A 24,985-nucleotide genomic window follows, 5' to 3' on the forward strand; every position below is an offset into this window, starting at 1 on the left:
ATGAACATTTATTTAGCTTTCATTATATATATTATATATAAACATATACATACATGTATGCATTTGTCATTTGTGTGAATATGCAGTTAATAACAAATTTCTTTTCAATTAAAAGTCATATTTGTATTTTCATCCTGTGTCTAACATGACATCAGTTATTTTTATGCACTTTCTTGTAATCTCCATTTTTTTTAAAAAAATCTGACTATTACATGATTCTCAGCTTGTATGAATATTTGTACATTCTGCTTTAAAAATGAAAATCATAAAGAAACCCATTAATTTAGCTACTAAATATGTTCTACAACCATGATCTTTAGAATCCTTGTCATTATAATGATACAGACTCTGTTAGCATAATTGTATCTTAAGAGCTGTGTAATATGTTATGCTAAATCAAATGAATAAGACCACCTCTGAAAATAGCTCATGTTTGGCAGAGACTTGGTAGTTGTTCACTACTTATCTACTTACATGCCTGTGATTTCAAATATTGTATATACAACTTAAAACTATATATACAAAAACTGTCAAATAACTACATGTCAACAATAAGATATATCCAGAGATAGACCTATGAATTTGAATCAACATGAAATATGTTTACTCTTACTCACATATGCATGTACAAGAGAAATTTATTTTTTTCTTTTATTTTCTACCCTGGAGCCAAAATAGGAAGCCTGTTTTTCAGCCTCTTCTAAATGTTTAGCTTGGGTAGTTAACCACTATTAAATAAATGTAATAAATCATTTCAGTTCTATATATTACAGTAGTTTAGGTGACCATATATGAAAAAACAAAAGAGAAAACAAGTCAATAATGTTATGAAAATTACATTTCAATTATTGCCAATGCATAGAAAAATAAAATACCTAATACAGCCTTGTACTGCTCGAAAAATATGTCTTTACTACTATTAACTGGGAAGTGGTATGCCAGCCTATTTTTGGTACTTTTTAAAGATAGTATGAAAGTGAAACTACTTTTCCTAAAGGAGGTAAAAATACAGGCAGCTTCTAATTTTGTAGCTACACAAGTCATAGGAATAGCAGTTGGAAAGTTAGGAAATGGAAATTTACCTGAAATATAACTAACAACTCATTCTTCAATAATAGGAAATAGGGAACAATTATTTATTCCAATACAGTGAAAGAAAGTAATACTAGTTAGATATAGTTGCTGAAATGTGTATGCACATTGATGTCCACTGAATGCACTATCTCCTTGTGGTGTTTTGAATGTGATGTCTCCATAGCCTCATATATTTGTGATTAAGCCTCATACCTGATCCCCAGTGAGATGGAGCCTTGCTGAAAGACGTGTGTCATGGGGGCAGATGTTGCTATTTATTAGTCCAGCTCAGTGGGTATTAACCAGATGACTCACTCTTATTGCTATCTCCCAGCTGATGTGATAAGAAGTGATGTCCAGCCACAGTTATTCTATACTTTATATGGCATAATGAAGCTTCTTCTCTAGACTATAAGCTAAAATAATATTTTGGTCCATAATATGCTTTTAGATGTATGCTTTGCCCTGGCAATGAGAAGATAACTGTAACATTCTCACAATAGCAAATAAAGGCCCAGGATGATGTGGTACAAAAATCTCAATAGGGAACAAAGAAAGTCTAGATGGATGTTACAGTCAGGTTTGCATTGCTGGAAGATAACAACTGACCAAGAGAAGCTTGTAGGGAACAGGGGTTATTTTAATTACAGACTGGAGGAGAAGTTCTATGATAGCAGGAGGAAAAATGCATGAGAAGAGAGTAGACATTACCTCATGACCAACATCAGGTGGCCAACAGCAACAGGACAGTGTGCAAAACACTGGCAATTGGAAACTTCCTATAACACCCATAAGCCCCTCTTGCCCCATGCCTACAATACATTATCTTCAGGAGGTATTAATTCTCAAATCATCATCAGCATTTAGAACACTTAAGTTTATAGGGAACACTTGAATCAATCCACCACATTTTGACCCTGGCCCCCATAAACTGAGCCATTCCTGATGTACAATGCAATGTCATTAGTCCAACTTTAAAAGCCAGCATAGTTTTTATCAATCCCAATGATGTTCAAACATCCCTATAGCCCAAGGTCTTTTAACTGAGCCATAACACTAAAACACCACCACCAACAGCAGTAACAACAAAATCCATAAAGGCACAGAATAAACATTCGCACTGAAAAAGATGGCATTGAAGCTGGGCGTGGTGGCACATGCTTTTAATCCCAGAACTTGGGATGCAGAGGTAAGAGGATCACTGTGAGTTCAAGGCCACCCTGAGAACACAGAGTGAATTAAAGGTCAGCCTAGACTAGAGTGAAACCCTACCTCACAAAACCAATAAATAATAAATAAATAAATAAAAAGATGGCATTGGGCAGAGCAAAGGAATAAAAGGTTTAAAACAAACAGGGCAAACATGAAACTTTATAGCTCCAAGTCCGACAACTATTACAAGTGACAAGTCTCTAAATATAACCATTGACCAGTCTTTGGAGTTTCATTTTTGCTCCTCAAGGTAAGATACTGACAGTCCCAGAAAACTTTATCTGGTGCTAGAAATTCTCCTTTGTAACCATCCCATAGTCCTGGCATTTCAATTGTGCCTCCACTCTGATCCAAAATTCATAGTCGTGGCTCCATCAGGCATACACAGAGGAGATCCAACAAGCCTGCTTCACACTGCCTTTTCCAAAACACAAATCTGTGCTGCAAATTCAATGGCCCTCTCTTTCCTGCATTTATGATACTCCGTAATACCAGCTAGGCTACAAACTTGTTAATCTGGGGGAGAATAAAGAAGACTTTGAATAATAGGACACCCATTCAGCATTCAGGCCTCTTTAAAAGACTGCATTCTTCCTGTTGTCACATATGCTGCCTCAATCTCAAAGGCAGTAACCTGTCCTACAATTGCAGCCGAAAAAGAAAAAAAAAAGTTTTAACCCCAAAATTTCATGTCTCTGTCATATCCCTTGCTCATACCAGTACATTTCTATGCAATACAACCTGTACAAATTCTCAGGAGAAGGGCTTAGTAGCAAACTTCTCACACAAACTGCTTCTATCCCAGTCCAAGCAAAGCTCGTTCTCAACTGCATAAGAAAAACCTCACAGGCTATAATTCTTACTGCATTCAGGTCCTTCAATTCTCAATGGAATAGTCCATCAAGCTGTACTTACAGTTCTGTGAGGTGTCTCTTGGCCAAGGTTTCAAATTCACCCACATTCACATTCAAAAGACCAAGGCCATAGCCAGATTTTTAGCATCAATGATACTACCTCTTGGCACCAGTTTTTGCTGTTGCAATCAGGTTTGCATTGCTGGCAGAAAAAGCCTTCCCAAGAGCAGCTTGAAGGAAAAAGGGGTTTATTTTGTCTTACTGACTCAAGGAGGAACTCCATAATGGCAGGGAAAAAATGAAGGCATGAGCAGAGGGTGGACATCACCTCTTGGCCAACATTAGGTGGGTAATAGCAACAGTAAAGTGTGCCAAACACTGGCTTGGGGAAACTGGCTATAACACCCATAAACCCGTCTGCAACAATACAATGCCTATAGGAGGCTGTAATTCCCAAATTACCATCAGCTGAGGACCCATCATTTAGAACACCTAAGTTTATGGGGGTCACACGAATAATAGACCAATTTTTTCTTACTACTAGTTTATGTTGTGGAAGCATTAGCAATTAAAATTAGAACACTGATATATGTTAATATTTCATCAGCATCATAATTATTATTATTATTATTTTAATTATATACATAGTGTGTGTACAGCCATCGTTGGGGAGTGTGAGTTGTGTATTGTGGGTTTAGCCATCAGTTATCAGCAAGAGGCAATGACTCTGTGCATAATGTCTCAACATGTGGTTCTAACAATCTTTCCACTCCCTCTTCCACAAATTTCCCTGAGCCATGATGGGTTAGTTTTAGATCTACTTCAGCAATGAGATATTGAGAGCCTCTGTGTCTCTGAATATCTGGTTTGGTAGGAGTTGAGTGTTCTATGTGTTAATATTTTGCATGCATGTCATCACAACTATATAATATTTGTCTATTTGCATTATAATTTTCCTAATATCAAATATACATATTTCTACATTTATATGTGGATAACAGCTGCACACACACATACACACACACATAGCACAGTGAAGTAAACTGCTAGGCGAATTTCTGGCAGAAGACTTTCTGGGGAATGAGTCTTGTCCCTACTACTTCATGCTGTTGAACCCTAGACTATATGTTAAAATTGTTCTCGCTATTTTTTAATCTGTAAAATAAATATAGTAGCTATATCATAAAGTTATTCTACAGACTGAACGAAAGAATTCCAGTAACGCCTTAGATAAATTCCTGCCTCACAATAAGTACTTTAAAATGGCATATACTACTAGTGTTACAGAGATTCAACTCCATGTTTCACAGGGAATTAATATCTGGAATAAAGAACTCAAAAATTGAATATGAAGACTAAAATCACCCATTTGATAAATGAGCAAATTAATTAACCAGATAGCTGTCCAAATAAGAAATAAAAATGGTCAATAAATGCCTTTAAAAATATCCAATGGTATCCTTTAGCCACCAGAAAAATTGTGAATAAAACTGTTTTTATATTCCACCTCAAATCAGTCAGAATGACAAGCATCAGGAAAACAAATAATAACTGTAGAGGTTTTAATGTGAATGTATGCTTCACATAGACCCAGGGATTTTTTGATTAAAGTTAAGCATCCTACTTAAGTCTCCAGCAGTCTATTGGAAAAGGTGTCACTAGGGCAAGTCTTTCAGTCTAGCCCTAAGGTATGTAAAGAGCTGAGTTTGAGCTATGACTGTCTCTGTTTGCTGGCTGTTGGTCATGTCTCTCTGTTATGTATCTATGACAGTGAGCCAGCTTCTTCTACCAGGATGGAAATTTCCTGGATTCTGTGAGCCTAAAATGAACCTTTTCCTCCCATAAACTACTTTTAATTGGATGTTTTTCCTAGTAATGAGAAAGTAATTGCAACAATAAAAAATGCTGGTGAGGATAAGTGAGAAAAGGAACCATTACACATTACTCATATACACTCAAACCCAATTAATTTCCCATGGTGGAGGCTCCTTAGAAAATTAAAAATAAAACTATTATATGAAGCAGCTATACCACTCCTGAATTTATGTTCAATGTAATCTACATAAGCATATCATGGGGATACTTATAGATTTAAAATTAATGCTTCACTACTTAGAATAGTGAAGATATGGAAATAACTAAGATATTCATCAAATTATGAATGGATTAAGAAAACATATAAGCAATAGAATATTTTATCTGTGTAAATAAGAAAGAAATAATGTCATTTTCAGGAAGATTCATGGAACTAGAAGCCATGTTAAACATAACTTCCATATACAGAAAAAAATACATCTATTCTCTCATATGCATTATCTATATCTATATGTGTGTGTATAACACACAATATAAAAGACTCACAGGATATACCAGTATTTCTGTTTTTTTTAATTTTTATTAACATTTTCCATGATTATAAAATATATCCCATGGAAATAACCTCCCTCCCCACCCCCACACTTTCCCATTTGAAATTCCATTCTCCATCATATTACCTCCCCATTACAATCATTGCAATTACATATGTACAATATCAACCTATTAAGTATCCTCCTCCCTTCCTTTCTCTTCCCTTTATGTCTCCTTTTTAAAGTACTGGCCTCTGCTACCAAGTATTTTCCTTCTCACGCAGAAGCCCAATCATATGTAGCTAGGATCCACATATGAGAGAGAACATGTGGCGCTTGGTTTTCTGGGCCTGGGTTACCTCACTTAGTATAATACTTTCCAGATCCATCCATTTTTCTGCAAATTTCATAACTTCATTTATCTTTACTGCTGAGTAGAACTCCATTGTATAAATGTGCCACGTCTTCATTATCCACTCATCAGTTGAGGGACATCTAGGCTGGTTCCATTTCCCAGCTATTATAAGTTGAGCAGAAATAAACATGGTTGAGCATGTACTTCTAAGGAAATGAGATGAGTCCTTTGGATATATGCCTAGGAGTGCTATAGCTGGGTGATATGGTAGATCAATCTTTAGCTGTTTTAGGAACCTCCACACTGTTTTCCACAATGGCTGGACAAGACTGCATTCCCACCAACAGTGTAGAAGGGTTCCCCTTTTCCACATCCCCGCCAACATTTGTGATCATTTGTTTTCATGATGGTGGCCAATCTGACAGGAGTGAGTTGGAATCTCAATGTAGTTTTAATCTGCATTTCCCTGATGACTAGTGACATAGAAGAATTTTTTAGATGCTTATATGCCATTCATATTTCTTCCTTTGAGAATGTTCTATTTAGCTCCATAGCCCATTTTTTGATTGGCTTGTTTGATACCTTATTATTTAACTTTTTGAGTTCTTTGTATATCCTAGATATTAATCTAGGTTGCCTCTTTGCTTTTTTCACTGTGTCCTTTGCAGTGTAAAATCTTTGTAATTTCATGAGGTCCCAGTGATTAATCTGTGGTTTTATTGCCTGAGCAATTGGGGTTGTATTCAGAAAGTCTTTGCCAAGACCAATATGTTGGAGGGTTTCCTCTACTTTTTCCTCTAGCAGTTTCAGAGTTTCAGGTCTGATGTTAAGGTCTTTATTCCATTTGAACTTAATGCTTGTGCATGGCAAGAGAGAAGAATCTATTTTCATCCTTCTGCAGATATATATCCAGTTTTCAAAACACCATTTGCTGAAGAGGCTGTCTCTTCTCCAATGAGTATTTTTGGCATTTTTATCGAATATCAGGTGGCTATAGCTACTTGGGCTTACATCTGGGTCCTCTATTCTGTTCCACTGATCTACATGTCTGTTTTTGTGCCAGTACCATGCTGTTTTTGTTACTATGGCTCTATAGTATAGGTTAAAATCAGGTATGGTGATACCACCAGCCTTATTTTGGTTGCTCAGTATTATTTTAGATATTCAAAGTTTTTTGTGATTCCAAATGAGTTTTTGGATTGTTTTTCCTATTTCCATGAAGAAAGCCTTTGGAATTTTTATAGGGATTGCATTAAATGTGTAGATTGCTTTACATAAGATTGCCATTTTCACAATATTGATTCTTCCAATCCAGGAACAAGGGATGTTTCTCCACTTTCTATTGTCTTCTGCAATTTCTCACATGAGTGTTTTAAAGTTCTCATTGTAGAGATTCTTTACTTCCTTGGTTAGGTTTATTCCAAGGTACTTTAATTTTTTTTGATGCAATTGTGAATGGGAGTGATTCTCTGATTTCATCCTCTGTGTGTGTGTTGTTAGCATATATGAAGGCTACTGATTTCTGTGTATTTATTTTGTATCCTGCTACATGGATGTAGGTTTTGATCAGCTCTAACAGTTTGCTAGTAGAGTCTTTAGGGACCTTTTTGTATAGAATCATGTCATCTACAAATAATGATAACTTGATCTCTTCCTTTCCAATTTGTATCCTTTTTATTTGTGTCTCTTGCCTTATTGCTATGGCTAAGATTTCCAAAACTCTATTAAATAAAAGTGGGTACAGTGGACACCCTTGTCTTCTTCCTTATTTTAGTGGAAAAGTTTCCAGTTTTTCCCCATTTAGTAATATGTTGGCTGTAGGCTTGTCATAAATAGCCTTAATATATTGAGATATGTTCCTTCTATTCCCAGTCTCTGTAGGACTTTTATCATGAAGGGATGTTGGATTTTGTCAAATGCTTTCTCTGCATCAAATGAGATAATCATGTGGTTTTTGTCCTTCAACCCATTTATGTAATGTATTACATTTATAGATTTGCGTATGTTGAACCATCCCTGCATCTCTGGGATAAAGCCTACTTGGTCCGGGTGAATGATCTTTTTGATATACTCTTGTATTCTGTTTGCCAATATTTTGTTGATAATTTTTGCATCTATGTTCATGAGGGAGATTGGTCTGTAATTTTCTTTTTTTGTTCTGTCTTTGCCTGGTTTTGGTATCAGGGTGATGCTGGCCTCATAGAAGGAGTTTGGTAGAATTTCTTCTTTTTCTATTTCCTGGAAAAGCTTAAAAAGCAATGGTGTTAGCTCTTCCTTAAAAGTCTGGTAAAATTCAGCAGTGAATCCATCCGGGCCTGGGCTTTTTTTAGTTGTGAGATTATTGATAACTGTTTGGATCTCCATGTTTGTTATAGGTCTATTTAAGTGATTAATCTCATTTTGATTTAATTTAGGTAGGTCATATAGATCAAGGAAATCATCCATTTCTTTCAGATTTTCATACTTTGTGGAGTATATGCTTTTATAGTATGTCCGTATGATTTTTTGAATTTCTCTGGAATCTGTTGTGATGTTACCTTGTTCATCTCTGATTTTATTAATTTGTGTCTCTTCTCTCTTTCTTTTGGTCAGATTTGCTAAGGGTTTATCAATCTTGTTTATCCTTTCAAAGAACCAACTCTTTGTTTCATTAATTCTCTGGATTGTTCTTTTTGTTTCTATTTCATTAATTTCTGCCCTAATCTTTATTATTTCTTCCTGCCTACTGATTTTTGGTTTACCTTGATCTTCTTTTTCCAAGGCTTTAAGGTGAAGCATTAGGTCGTTTACTTGTGACCTTTTTAATTTCTTAATATAGGCACTTAAGGGAACTGCCTTCATTGTGTCCCAGAGGTTTTGGTATGTTGTGTTCTCATTATCGTTTGACTATATAATTTTTTTGAATTCTTTCTTGATTTCTTCATTGACCCATTCATCATTTAGTAGTGTATTGTTTAGTTTCCATGATTTTGTGTATGCTCTATTGTCTTTCTTGCTACTGATTTGTAGTTTAATTCCATTGTGGTCAGATACAATGCAAGGAATTATTTCAATTCTCCTGAATTTGTTAAGATTTGCTTTGTGTCCTAATATATGGTCTATTTTAGAGAATGTTCCATGTGCTGCTGAAAAGAATGTATATTCTGCAGCCTTTGGATGAAATGTCCTGTATATATATGTTAGGTCCATTCCTTCTATGACCTCATTTAGTCCAGATGCCTCTCTGTTTATTTTTTCCCGGGATGACCTGTCAATTGATGAGAGTGGGGTGTTAAATCATCCACCACCACTGTTTGGTGTTATCTGTGACCTTAGTTCTAACAGTGTTTGTTTGATGAATTTGGGACCCCCCATGTTAGGTGCATATATGTTTAGGATTGTAATGTCCTCCTGTCGGAGTGTGCCCTTAATCAATATAAAGTGACCTTCCTTATCTTTCTTGACTAACATTTGCCTAAAGGCTACCTTGTCCGATATTAGGATAGCAACCCCTGCTTGTTTCCTAGGCCCATTTGCTTGAAACACCATCTTCCAACCTTTCACCCTAAGATAATGTCTATCCTTTGTAGAAAGGTGAGTTTCTTGCAGACAACAAATTGTAGGATCCTGCTTATTAACCCAGTCTGCAAACCTATGTTTTTTTCGTTGGGGCATTGAGGCTGTTGATATTAAGAGATATTATTGAAAGGTGTGTATTTATGTTTGCCAATTTTTTTTTTTTTTTTGTGGTTCTGGTTCTACCTGTGCTCTCTTCTGTTAACTAGTATTTGAGTATTGCTTGTTTTTTCTAGGTTCCTTATATGTGAGCTTTTCCTTTTCTTCAGCATGGTGGATTCTATGAAGTATTTTCTGTAGAGCTGGTTTTGTCTTCAAATACTCCTTTAACCTGCTTTTGTCATGGAATGTCCTTATTTCTCCATCTATTTGAATGGATAACTTTGCAGGATAAAGTAACCTTGTTTGACAGTTGTTATCTTTCAGAACTTGGAATATATCACCCCAAGCCCTTCTGGCTTTAAAAGTTTGTGTTGAATAATCTGCTGTAATCCTGATGGGCTTGCTTTTTTAGGTATTGATTTTTCTCTCTAACTTCTTTCAATTTTTTCTTTGGTGTGTGTGTTTGGAAGTTTGATTATAATATGGCGAGGATATTTTTTTTCCAGGTTTTTTCTGGCTGGGGTTCTAAAGGCTTCCTGTAGCTGCATTGGCACCTCTTTCCCCATTTGGGGGAAATTTTCTTTTATGATTTTGATGAAGACGCCTACACCTTTGGAGTGGAATTCTTCTCCCTCTACTACGCCCTCAATTTTTAAATTGGATCTTTTCATAGTGTCCCGAATATCTTGAAATTCCCACTCATACTTTTCTATAAGTTTGTCTTTCTCTTTGTTGGACTGTATTAGATCTGCCACCTGGTCTTCTAGCTTAGATATTCTGTCCTCTCCCTCATCTATCCTACTGGTGAGATTTTTTACACAGTTTTTTATTTCATTAACTGTGTTCTTCATTGCTAGTAATTCTGACTGGTTTTTCTTTATTATTTCTATTTCCTTATTTATGTCTTGTATTGCCTTCTTTATTTCATTCAATTGGTGTCCTTTGTCTTCTTTGATTCCTTTGATTTCGTCTTTGATGTCCTCTTTGATTTCTTCTTTGATTCTTTTGATTTGTTCTTTGACCTCTTTGAACATATTTATAATCATTCTTTTGAACTCTTTCTCTGGCATTTCCTCTCACTTGTGCTCACTGGAGGACATTTCTGATACATTAATACTTTTAGGTGGATTTATATTGTCTTGCTTTTTAGTGTTTCTTGTGTTATAATGTATATATTTTTGCATCTTGGATTAAGTTAATGCTTGGATTTTCTAGCTAGCTTTGTATTCTTAGCTGTATCAACTGATTTGATGTAATATATTTTCAGGGTAGGACCTTAAGGTGTTAGGTGTGGCTCTTAAGACTCTCAGAGTATCTACAAAGATGTTCCAAGGGGTTGAGTTTCCCTGCTATGGGAGTATTCAAGCAGCCTGAGTGGAATAAAATACAGGTAGATTCTAAAATTTAACTAAACACTGTACACATTCAATCAAAAACAGCCCCAAGTATGTATGCAAGAGTAGTTATTATAATGACCAGATCCTCTATCAACAAAAAAGAGAAGTTTATCTAACAAGAAGTGAGAGTAGCATTAATATATGAGTATGAACATTAAGTGTAGCATTTTCAGGGCAATTTGGTGTGAATAGTATATGCATTTATCCAGACAAGAGCAGGCTTTATACACCTAAGGTTCATGACCTCCCCTGTTTTCAGTACCAGGCATGTATTCCCCCGCCCCCCATAGAGTAGGTCTTCAGTCCAATTAGAGCACAGTTGGTTTCCCCCAGAGCAGACATGCCACTATTGCACTTGTTCAGTCATTTGGCCTGTCTGGCCAAACTTGAGGTTTCCAGTGTCCACTGTTTTCACCGCTGATGGTTTCTATTTCCCATAAGGCTGCATAAAGTGCAGCTTTTTCCAGCTTTCAGTTGTCTGGGATACAGGGAGGTTTTCTGCTCAGCATCAGCTTGATTTCTCAGACTCTGCTGCTCAGGGATGTGAAGTCTTCTGCAAAAGCGTCTTACTGTTTCTCACAGGGAACCAAGGGCCTTGGCAATAGCCCATAATGTTTTGGAGGCAACAGGTACCTCCCTGGCCAACAACTCAGTGGAAGGTATACTATCCCTGGCACTGAAAATTTTCTAGTAACAATCTATGGATTCTGGGTGTGCCATTACTCAAGAAAGTAGATTTTCATATGTCTTATTCAGAATATCTTGAATTTTATACAGTCTCTTCCCCTGACCTCGGTTAGGCCTATCTCCTCCCTGTAATTTGTTCTTCTACTTACATATATACAATACCATCCCCTTCAGACCTTCTCTGTCCTCCCTCCCTTTTAGCCCTTTCCTAGCTTATGAGCCTCTGCTACTGATTTTTGATTCCAGCTCATACACATCTACCCATTTGTAGCTAGGATCCATAGATGAGAGAAAACATGTGATGTTTGGCTTTCTGGGCCTGGGTTACCTCACTTAGTATAATCCTTTGCAGATCCATCCATTTCCCTGCAAATTCCATAATTTCATTTTTCTTTACCGCTGCATAGAACCCCATTATGTTCATTTGCCACATATTTATTATCCACTCATCTGTGGACATCTAGGCTGGTTTCATTTCCTAGCTATTGTGAATACAGTTGCAATAAACATGGTTGTGCAAGTATCTCTAATGTAGTGAGAAGAGTCATTAGGATATATGCCTAGGAGTACTATAGCTGGATCATATGTTAAATCTATTTTTAGCTGTCTCAAGAAACTCCACACTGATTTCCACAATGGCTGTATCAGATTACATTCCTACCACAGTGTACAAGGGTTCCCCTTTTAGCGCATCCTTGCCAGGATTTTTTGTCTTTTTTTTTTTTTTTGATGATAGCCATTCTGAAAGAAAAGAGATGGAATCTCAAGGTAGTTTTAATTTGAATTTCCCTGATGGATAAAGATGTAGAAGACATTTTTAGATGTTTATATGCCATCTGTATTTCTTATGATGAGGACTCTCTGTTTAGCTGTATAGCTCATTTTTTGTTTGGATTCTTTGATTTCCTATTGCTCTGTTTTTTTTTGTTTCTTTTTGTTTTTTTTTTTTTTTTTTTTTTTTTTTAGTTCTTTGTATATTTTGGATATTTCTCCTCTGTCACATGTGTAGCTGGCAAAGATTTTTCTCCCACTATGTAGGTTGTCTCTTTGTTCTATTCACAGCATCCTTTGCTGTCTAAAACATTTGTAATTTTATGAGATCCTAGTCGTTGATTAGTTATTTTATTTTCTGAGCAATTGGTGTTATATTCAGAAAGTCATTACCTATGCCAATATGTTGAAGGCTTTTCCCCTACCTTTTCCTCTAGCTATTTCAGAGTTTTAGGTCTGATATTAAGGTCCCTGATCTACTTGGAGTTGATTCTTGTGCATGTAGAAAGACAAAGATCTATTTTCATCTTTCTACATATAGATATCCAGTTTTCCTAGCACTACTTTTGAAGAGGTTGCCTTTTCTCCAATGAATATTTTTGTTAAAAATCAGATTGCTGTGGCTGCCTGGATTAACATCTAGGTCCTCAATTCTATTTCATTGATCTACATGTCTGTCTTTGTATCAATACCATGCTGTTTTTGTTACTATGGCTTGGTAATATAGCTTAAAATCGGGTATGGTGATATCATCAGCCTTATTTTCGTTGCTCAAAATCATTTTGGTTATTCTAGGTTTTTTGTGCATCCAAATGAATTTTAAGATTTTTTTTTCTATTCCTTTGAAGAATGCCATTGGGATTTTAATGGGGATTGCATTAAATGTGTAGATTGTTTTTGGTATGATTGACATTTTCACATTATTGATTTTCCAGTCCAAGAACATGGGATACCTTTCTATTTCCTTGTGTCTTCTGCAATTTCTCGCTTGAGTGTTTTAAAGTTATCAATGTAGAGATCGTTCACTTCCTTGGCTAAGTTTATTCCAAAGTACTTTATTTGTGTATTTTTTGAGGCAATTGTGAATGGGATAAATCCCCTTATTTCATCCTCCCCCTTGTTAATACATAGGAAAGCTACTGATTTCTGTGTATTTCTTTTGTATCCTGCTGTGTTGCTAGAAGTGGTTATCATCTCTAGCAGTTTGCTGGTAGAGTTTTCCGGGTGTTCTATGTATAGAATCATATCATCTGCAAATAGTGATAAATTGATCTCTTCCTTTCCAAATTGTATCCCTTTTATTAGTGTCACTTGCCTTATTGCTATTGTTAGGACTTCTAATACTATATTAAATAAAATTGGAGACATTTGACACTCTTGTTTTGTTCCTGAATTTAGTGGAAAAGCTTCAAGTTTTTTTTTTTTTTCCATTTTGTATTATGTTGGCTGTAGGTTTGTCATAAATAGCTTTTATTATGTTGAGATATGGTTCTTCTATTTCCAGTTTCTATAATACTTTTACCATGAAAGGATGTTGGATTTTGTCAAATGCCTTTTCTGCATCTCTTGAGATGATCATGTGATTTTTGTCCAACAGACCATTTATGTGATGTATTACCTTTACTGATTCACGTATGTTGAACCATCCCTGTATCCCTGGTATAAATTCAACTTGGTTGGGGTGAATAATCTTTTTTGATTTAATTACTTTTAAGGTTATTTAAAGTATACATTAAAACTTTGATATGTGGTTCGCCTTTATTAACTGAGGATAAGAATTCTGGTAGGTATTGCCATAGACTTGTAAAAATATTACATTGCCATTATGTAATATAACCTCTTTCTAAAATATTGCTAATATATCATTTTAAACATGATAAAATCATTATTTTGATATTATTTATATATAATTTTAAATTTACCATAAATTTTTGACATATTACAAGTATTTTTATGTGTTTTAAATTATTATTTCCTTAACTGAATAAAGCATTTCAATTATCAGAGTGTAATTACATAAAAATTTTGTGTGTAGTCAAAAGACTGGTAAATGTTTCTAAGTGCTCTTAGCGTTTTCCATTTTGTATATATTTACCTATATACTATATTCAGAGCTTAGCAGAAAATTAGCTGTGGAATTCAGTTATACAATTAGTGCATTAATTATCTTTATTCTGATCAGGAAGTCAAAATTAATTAATCAAGTACAGAAACTTAATTGTTGTAGTGACATACACCAGCTTATGTAATAGATGAGAATTCATCAACAAAGCCATGGTATTCTTCTAAATGTTATATATAGTTACATCTATGCGTAGTAAATGGAAATATTTCTGATATATTTTATGATTGTATTGGCACTCACTTCAATGTTTGATACTGATTGTTAACTTGATAGTCTCTAGGAAAAAAATAAGAGGCAAATTTCTCAGCATTCCTGTGAGACTGGTACTAGATTAGGTTAATTATGTGGGGGGGGGGCAATCTAACTTTAGGTGTCACATTTAATGGGTTGGTTTCCTTAACTGAATACAAAAGTGAAAAGCAGTCTGAGCACCAGCATTCTTTGCTCAGTGCTACCTAACTTCAGACTGAGTATGAAAAGCCACCTTGGGCTGGAGAGATGGCTTAGCGGTTAAGTGCTTGCCTGTGAAGCCTAAGGACTCCGGTTCGAGGCTTGATTCCCCAGGTCCCACGTTAGTCAGATGCACAAGGGGGTGCACGCATCTGGAGTTCGTTTGCAGTGGCTGGAGGCCCTGGCGCGCCCACTCTGCTTCCCCCTCCCCTCTCTCTCCCTCTTTCTCTCTCTGTTTGTTGCTCTCAAATAAATAAATAAAAATTTAAAAAAAGAAAAAAAAAAGCCACCTTGTGCTCTTAGTGCCATGCCTTCCCTGCCATGAGAGGCTGTAACCCCTGAATTTGTAAGCTAAAATAAACTCTTCCCTTAAGTTACTCTTGTCAGGTATTTTGTCAAAGCAACAAAAAAGTAGGTAATACAGAAAATTGGTACTGAGAAGTAGAACCATTTTTACCATATATCTGACTATGTTTCTCATAGACATTTTGAACTAGTCTATTGGAAAAATGTGGAAGAGTTTGAATTTTTTTTTAAAAATTTTTATTTATTTGAGAGCGACAGACACAGAGAGAAAGACAGATAGAGGGACAGAGAGAATGGGCGCGCCAGGGCTTCCAGCCTCTGCAAACGAACTCCAGACGCGTGCACCCCTTGCGCATCTGGCTAACGTGGGACCTGGGGAACCGAGCCTCGAACCGGGGTCCTTAGGCTTCACAGGCAAGCACTTAACCGCTAAGCCATCTCTCCAGCCCGAGTTTGAAATTTTGTGCTAGATAAAATCCACAATGCTATAAGCAAAATTTATTAGGACATTATGGTGATAAGGTAGGCGACCAGAATCCAAAAGAAACATGAAAAGTGGAGGTGGGGCTCATGAGTATTCAACATAGAGCCAGGATCTTATCAATAATTGGACTAGAGTCAATTCATGTCTTATTATGGCAAAGAATCTGACTATTTTTCTGCTAGTGTTCTGAGAAATATTTCTTTTGCCTACTATGATACCCAGTGCCAAAATAACTTTAGGGTAACCCACAAAGCTACTGGAAAAAATAGAAATTTCATGAATGCTGTATTTTCCTAGCTTTAAGGCTTGTCTTGACTTATCATCTTTTTTTGAGGCAGAGTCTTACTCTACTCAAGGTAAACCTTACTCTGTAGCCCTTACTGTATCCCAGGCTGGCCTCAAACTCATGGTGATATTCCTACATCAGTCTCCTGTGAAATGGCATTAAATACATAAGCCACCATATATGATTTATTTTATATATATATATATATATATATATATATATATATATATATATATATATAATTTTTTTTGAGAGAGAGAGAGGAAAAAAAAAACAGGCAGGTAGAGAACAAGGGGGGAGAGAATGGGTGCACCAGGGCCTCCAACCACTGCAAGTAAACTCAGAATGCTTGCACCCCCTTGTGCATCTGGCTTAAGTGAATCTTGGGGAATTGAACCTGGATCAGTTGGCTTTGCAGGCAAGTGCCTTAACTACTAAACCACCTCTCCAGACCTGTATAATGTTTCTTGTTGAGAAAGGTACACACAAAAAATTAAATACATATACTTTCATATATATGGGAATATTTATATATCCATATATATTGGAATATATATGAATAAAAACTTATTTTTATTTCAATATCTATTATGTATCTCTTTTAGACCACACTTTATTAAGGATTCTAGAAATTTAAATATGAACAAGGCATTATGTATCTACATTTAGTAACAAAAACCTGTGTCTAATCCTCACACAAATATTTTTAAATATTTGTAGCTGCCCTTAAGTGAAAGGGACTATGAACAATTAGTACATATCATTCACGACCTAGATTTGTGACCAGATACTCCTGTGACATCTTTTAATTTTGTTTTGTATTTATCATATATAATTCTATTAGCTATGAAACAATAATTGAGTATAATTTAAATGTGTTAGCATAATGCTTAATGATTATACAATATTATGTAAAAGTCTTTTTTTTTTCCTCCACAGTTTATACTAATTCTTTGAAATGGAAAAAAAAAAAAAACAAACAAACAGGTATGCTAGTTTGATTCTCCCAATACTGAGAACATTTTCTAGCTATTAGAAAGCAGCCATCAACCATTTACTACTTTATTCCTTCATGGTTTTTCTTAATGTTTATCCAATTTAATAATTAAATGAAACTTTTTTAAAAATAATGAAAATATGGAATTTTAAAAATATATGGAATGTTTCATGAATTTGCATGTCACCCTTCCTCAGGGTATATGCTAATCTCTGTCATTCCAATTTTAGTATATGTGGTGCTGAAGTGAGTACAAATATTTTATTTTTCTATGTAGAATAGGTACACTAATTTATTATGAAGAGAAATAGATCCAAACATTAAAACAAGTAAGTCTTCATTATGAATCCCTTACTTTTATGGTTAATGTTGATACTAAGGTGATGAGAAAAAAAATAGTGCACAAGATCATTTAAGGGGCATGGGTAGCATCTCTGCATTTCCAAATAAGATAGCAGATTAGGGCTGGAGAGATGGCTTAGCGGTTAAGCGCTTGCCTGTGAAGCCTAAGGATCCCGGTTCGAGGCTTGGTTCCCCAGGTCCCAGGCTAGCCAGATGCACAAGGGGGCGCACGCGTCTGGAGTTCGTTTGCAGAGGCTGGAAGCCCTGGCGCGCCCATTCTTTCTCTCTCCCTCTATCTGTCTTTCTCTCTGTGTCTGTCGCTCTCAAATAAATAAATAAATAAAAAATTTAAAAAAATATAGCAGATTAGAAGCCATATACAATGAAACCTTTTGTAAGAAAACAGTCACCATAATAACCAATAAACTATTGTCCTCTAAGAGACACGATCTGAAAGCAAATTTATTAATCCACATGAGATTTCTGCAGCTAAATGCTGGAATACATGCCCAGCCAAATCAAGATACCAACACAGTAGAAATAACTGGGAAGTGCTTCTCTTCACTAATATATGCCTCACAGGAATAGAAGACGTTTAAGCAGAGCAAAGGAAGCTAACTGAGAGTGTGGGAACAACCAGTCAATTTATCAGATACTCCACTTACCCATGCGCACCAGGAGCACTGAAATCATGGCTGAAGCCAAGGACTTCCATTCACTTCTCTGCTATACTGTATCCAGCTAAGTCAAGTCATGCCAAGAGTGCAATGAGGAAATAAGGAACCTTGAACTCAGCACAGATTCCATGGAAACTTTGCAAAAAGTATTTTCTGTTGCTAGGAAAGCAAACTAAGAATCATGCAAAGCTGCTCCAGGCCCTACAACCTAGCCTATCTGAGGCGGCTGCATTTCAATGAAGTACTTACCACAGAATGGAACAGAATGTGTAATCTTATGCTTGTTTAATGGAGGAAAGGGGACACACATTAGAGAGGACCACGATGAGACTCCAAATGAGATCCAGCAATCAGTTTATATATTTTTATTTATTTATTTGGTTTTACAAGGTAGGGTCTCACTGTAGCTGATATTCAGAGTGAACTGGAATTCACTGTTTACTCTCACGGTGGCCTCGAACTCATGGCATTCCTCCTACCTCTGCCCCCTGAGCACTGGGATTAAAGGCATGTGCCACCATGCCGGGCTTCAGCTTGTATATTATATATTTCTATTCAGCTCCCTCTTTATCTGTTCCTTAGTTGTATAACACAAATGTCAATGTAGCAGGCCAGTTTGGCTCTGCTCAGCTCTTGCACTATGTCACATTTTCCCTCATTTCATTACTCTTATCTTTTTATTCTTTATTTTTATTTATTTATATATTTTTGTTTTTTGAGGTATGGTCTTGCTCTAGTCCAGGCTGACCTGGAATTCACTATGTAGTCTCAGGGTGGCCTCTAACTCATGGCGATCCACCCACCTCTGCTTCCTGAGTGCTGAGACTAAAGGCATGTGCAACCATACCGGGCTCCTTTTTTGTTTTCTTGTTTTATTTTGGTTTTTACCTTTATTTTTTTTAAATTTTTATTCTCCTAAAAGCACAGTCTTGGCTGTGTGCAAGGTCTTTGTTCCTCAGCCTCCTAATAGATGGGAATCTTCTCCAGCTTGATCCTCTAGCACCCATCTCTCCATTGCTATGCATCACCACACTCAGCCCCAAGTTATAGTTCATAAAAATTGATACTCATTTTGTTCTCTTTCATCTTATTGGCATCCAAGTGGGAACAAAACTTAATTAAATGAAATTACCTGTTAATCTTCAAGTTGTAATATTCTAGATGGCATTTTGTTTAAATCAACTTGGCTTAAGCTATTTTCAGAATAAGAAGTAATATGCTAATAAATTAAATAATTTGGGCTAAAGAGATGGCTTAATGGTTATGGTGATGGCTTGCAAAGCCAAAAGACCCAGGTTCGATTCCCCAGGACCCATGTATGACATATGTACAATGTGGTGCTTGCTTATGGAGTTCATTCCATTCTCTGCAGACACTTGTACACATTCTCTCTCCATCTGCCTCTTTCTCTCTCTCAAATAAATGAACTAATCCAATTATGCAATTAGATGCATTGTTAATAGTGTTCATTGGTATCTAAATTGTCATACATACTTATACATTTATGCATATATACATATATATGGATATATTCAGCTCTGTATTTAAAATATGTGAACTACTGTCATGTACAAAATATGAATAGTTATTTTTGTGTGGTTGGCTGGAGAACTAAGGTGGAACTATAGGCTTTGCAACCAGCCTCTTTACTTGTTGAGCCAAACTCATATTGAATATTTTTATCAAATAATAAAAAATTGTAGACTTATAACTGCTGATCATAACCAGGTAGTATATACCTATCTACTTGACACTTAGAGGTAGATCAAGAATTCAGAATACCAGCATCTTGTGTATGTCTATAATCCCAGAGCATGGGCAGTGGAACCAGCCTAATCAATACTTCAAGGATAGTCTTGTCAATGAAACTAGTGCAAGACAAGCTTTGGCTATATGAAACCTTATTTCAAATAAAACTAAAAATTCAAATAGTAGTGTACCTTATGATGAAAATATATTTCTCCTAAACTAAGTAATAATTATAATGTTGCTCATCTTGTCTTGTCAAAGTAACACAGAAAATTATATTTCAAAAGACTATTTAAAAACTTCAGTCTGCACTTGCAGAGTGTTAAAATGTTCATTCACATTTTAACTCTGTAGCTATGTGATACTTTGCTCACACTTTAATTACTCAGAGGAAAATTAGTTCCATAAAGTCATTCATTTATCATCTTATGATGTTCTCACATTTGATCTCATTTTCATGAGCTTGAATTGAGCTACAAGTTTATTATTACCTATTTAAAAGCAGCCAACAAAATAGTAAATTATGCATTTGAAAACCATGCTGGCTGACATTTCTAAAGTTCACTGGACATTTTTTTTTCTATAGTTGTAATGTGCTGCTAGCATTCAATGTCTGAAATCTGATTCCCATTCATTTATATGTTGAGAGATAAGTGAAATGGGTTCTTATTAATATTTTATAGCTAAGTGTGGCATACACTGCCATCTATAGTCATTTGACCTGAATCTAAAGAGCAACTTGTAATCAAATAGGTGTATACTCCTCATAGGTACATTAACCTCAATTATATATTACTGTGTATTCCCAAAGATAAATATGATATATTAAAGACCTTTCAAATATGTCCTTTTTACTTGGTGTATAATGTAGTTAGCATTAGGTACATGACAATTTCCAAGAAGCTTAGAATTATTTATAAACTTCTTCAATAATTATGAAACAAGGGAAATGCATAACAAATTTAACTAAAGTTGTACATAACACAGAAGCCATCATAAGAAAATAAAGATCTTCACCACCCCAAAAGATAAAAGCAGGAAAAAAGTGTTACTAAGTCTGAGGAAATAAGTAGAAGCATAGAAATATGATTGGACAAAGCATAGCCAAACCTCATCAATGCCTGTTTATTTATATTCCTTCCCGTGTTTCTATGACATTTGTTTCTCCTTGGTATGGGGCAGGAAACCTTTCAAGTAATGATCTTCAGAGGAGAAGTGAAAAGGTCAGAAAGCCACTTGAAGGGTGGCCATATTTGGAGGAGGGTGTTTTCTGAACACCAGACAAGTGGTGATTGTGATCTTTGGCAAGTTAAACAATTGGAAAACTTTTAAATAGAACTAGAAGTACCTTTAAGCATAGAATAAAAAACATCAAATAGATATGTTACATATTATCAAAATTATTTCAGAATAAATACATATTATCTTAAAGATATATGTCAATATAAGAAACAACTCATTACTAATTCAAACCATATTTTTTTCTTATTGAAAAATGATATGGTATTATTTTTGTAGTGTGTTCTACTTCTAAAAGTCTTCAGGTGATCTAAAGGCAAATAAAACCCATCTTTTACGTCAACCAAGAATATTTTACATCTTGTGCCTTAAGATTCAAAATAGTGTTATTATAAGACATACAAATCTTAGTTTCAATTATTTTGTTTTTACATTTATAAGTAAATAAGATAGTTTGAAGCTTTAATATTTTCATTATTTTTAATTGCATAGAGTAAAGGATTTCGTTATGACACACATTTTTGTGTGTTGTACGTCATATATATATATATATATATATGACGTATATATATATTCATGTGTTTGTACATGTGTGTAGGTATGTTTTAAGATCAGAGGTCATATTGAATATCTTGCTCATTCTCTCACCATCTTATTTTTTAAGTATTGATTTCGCTTTATTTTATTAATTTATGAGAAAGGAGAGAATGGACACTTCAGGGCCTCTAGCTTCTGCCAATAAACTTCACACTGGCTTATGTGGGTCCTGGGGTATCAAATATAGGTCCTCTGGCTTGGCAGACAAGTGCCTTAACCACTAAGCAATCTCTCCAGTCCTCCATCTTATTTTTGAGACAAAGTTTCTCACTGAAACTGAAGCTCACCAATCTGGCTAGAATAGTTATCCAGCAAGCCCTGGAGATCCTGTCTCCTTCCTTCCAGATCTGAGACTACAGGTAACTGGCTTTATACATGGGTAGTAATTATCTGAACTCAGGTAAGAATGCTACCATGATAAACATTTTGCTGAGGCATATCCTTTGTATTCCTTCTGACATTCTATACATGTTATGATATTTTTGATCATAAAACTCTATGTACTACATTTTCTTATCCCCATTTTCTTCTCTCCCTTTTCCCTTTACACATACCTCATAAATTTCTTTTTACTTTTATAAATTTAGTTATTTTTTTTTCTTTTTACCCTAGACTTCACATATGAAATAAAATACATGGTGCTTGTGTTTCTGAGGCTGGAATATTTAACAAAACATAATTGTTACCTTTTCTATCCATTTACCTGCAAACTAACATTTCATTTGCTCTATGGCTGAATAAGCCTACATTGTATGGGCTTGGGAGATGGTTCAGGGAGTTAAAGTACTTTCCAGATGCTTCCTTTACTTTCAATTTGCTGGACAAATGTCAGAGCAAAAGCAGCTTATAGATGGAAAGGGATTATTTCAGGATTACAGATTCCAGGGAAGACAGTATCAATGGTGGAAGAAGCTGGTTCACCACATATCAGTTGTTAGAGAGATATCACCAACATCGAGCAAACACAAACAGACATAGCTCGAATTGCTCTGAAAAGAGCTTCAGAATTAAGGTCCACCCATATTGAAACACCCTCTAGCAGGCTGCTGGAGACACAAGTTGCATGCTGAATCAGAAATACCTCAGGCTATGAGAGACAAATATTCACATTCAAACAACCGGACCCATTGTAAAATCTGGACACAGTAGCAGACATCTGTAATCCAAGTGTGCCTATAGTGATATGGGAGGTGGAGATAGGAAAGTGTTCCAGAAGCTTACAGACAAGATAACATGATAAATGCAGTGGTGATCATTAAGTGAGCCTATTTCAAATAAGGTGGAAGGCAAAGACAGACACCTGAAGTTGTTGTCTGACATCTCATACACAATGTGGTACACTGGAACCCACACTCACACATCTATCAAAAAATGGTGGCACATGCCTTTAACCCCAACACTTATGAGGAAGAGGTAGGTGGATCTCCGAGAGTTCGATATCACCCAGAGTCTACATAGTGAATTCCAGGTCATCCTGAGCTAGAGTGAGACCCTACCTCAGAAAAAAAAAAAAAAAGCACACGACACAAATATGCCACATATTTTTACATATTTTGCTATTGGGGGGCTACATAAACTGATTTGCTAATTTGTTATAGATATACATCCTAAACTGACTTCGTTTATTTAGGTTTGCTTGTAGAAGTGTTATAACTGTTGTGGTGGTTTGACTCAGGTGTCCCCCATAAATCTAAATCTCTTTTCCCCAGAAGCTGCTCTTTGTTGGGTTATTTCTACCAGCACTTAGGTGTTCTGAATGCTAGGTTCCCAGCTGATGGAGATTTGAGAATTAATGCCTCCTGGAGGGAGTGTATTTTGGGGGGCGGGCTTATGGGTTTTATAGCCAGGTTCCCCATGCCAGTGTTTGGCACACTCCCCTGTTGCTATTGTCCTCCTTATGTTGGCCAGGGGGTGATGTCCACCCTCTGCTCATGCCATCATTTTCCCCTGCCATCACGGAGCTTCCCCTTGAGCCTGTAAACCAAAATAAATCTCCTTTTCCCAGAAGCCGCTCTTTGTTGGGTGGTTTCTACCAGCAATGTGAACTGGAGTGCAACAGTAAAATGGTACTGAGGAGTGGGATTGCTGCTAGACACCTGACTGTGTGGCTTTGGCCTTTTGGAGCTGATTTTCAAGAGGAATGTGCAAGGAGTTGAAACCTTGGCCTAAGAGATGCCTTGCAGTGCTGTAGGTACAGCTGGATGGACTATTCTGGTCAGAGCTGAAAGACCTAAAGGCAAGTAAGAACTATGGACTGTGAGGTTTGGCCTATGAGGGTGAGAAAGAGCTTGGACTAGGCTAGCAGTTTGTGTGAGAAGCTTGCTTTTATGCCCTTGTCCTGAGAAGTTGTGCAGGGTTGCTTTGTGTAGAAATGAACTGGTGTTAGAAGAGGAATATGGCACAGAAAGAAAATTCTTTGGGTGAACTGTTGCCCGTTCAGCTGCAACTGAGAGATTACAACCTTTGAGACTGGGCTAGCTGACCTGTGCTGGGGCAACAAGAAGACTGTAGACTCTTTTGAAGGGGCCTGAGTGCTCAAGGAGTGTCCTGTTCTTCAAAGTCTGCTTTATTCCCCCCTGGATTAACAAATTGGCACCCTACCTGGTATCTTGTAGTATAAGAAATGCTGGAAATAGGGTTATTGAGATTGCAACACGGTCTGGTGTTTTGGAAATGGTCATGGGCAGTGTGAAGCAGGTTTGCTGGTTGCCTGCATAGAGACCCCATGGGGCCATGAGGATGAACCGTGGCTTGCACTGGAGACTCAGTGGAGATGCCAGGACCATGAGATGGCTGCCAAGGAGAGCTGTCGGCCGATGAAGTTTCCCAGGACTGTGAGTAGCCTAGCTAGAAGGGCAGAATTGGAATGCCAGAAACTTGCTGCAGGTTAGAATTATCGGACTTGAAGATTTGTTACTGGCTAGAGTTGCTGGACTTGAAGCTATAGAGTTTGATGTTTGCCCTGGTTGTTTTAAATCTTGTATTGGTTGAATGTTTCTTTGCTATGCCCAATGCCATCTTTTGCAGTGTGAATATTTATTCTGTGCTCTTATGTTTTTTTTTTTTTTTTTTTTTTTTTAGGTTAGTTTTTGGTATTATGGCTCAGTTAAAAGATCTTCAACTATGGGGATGTATGAAGATCATTGGAATTGATACAAACCATGGGACTTTTAAAGTTACGTGAATGCATTGCATTTTACATCATGTATGGTTATCAATTTATGGGTGTCAGGGGCGGAATATGGTGGTTTCTTTCAGGTGTGCCCCATAAACTTAGGTGTTCTGAATGCTAGGTTCCCAGCTGATGGGGATTTGGAAATTAATGCCTCCTGGAGGGAGTGTATTCTTGGGGGCGGGCTTATGGGTAATATAGCCAGT

At 36.3% G+C, this 24,985-nt stretch overlaps 1 non-coding gene across 1 annotated transcript; it reads right to left on the reverse strand.

Moving 5' to 3' along the window:
- Positions 1–17,155: 17,155 nt before the first annotated feature.
- LOC123456907 lies at positions 17,156–17,257 on the reverse strand. The gene has a single exon (XR_006634772.1). It is a non-coding gene; the product is annotated as a U6 spliceosomal RNA (small nuclear RNA).
- Positions 17,258–24,985: the final 7,728 nt, after the last annotated feature.

The sequence above is a fragment of the Jaculus jaculus genome, chromosome X (assembly GCF_020740685.1).
Source record: "Jaculus jaculus isolate mJacJac1 chromosome X, mJacJac1.mat.Y.cur, whole genome shotgun sequence".
Classification (NCBI taxonomy): Eukaryota; Metazoa; Chordata; class Mammalia; order Rodentia; family Dipodidae; genus Jaculus; species Jaculus jaculus.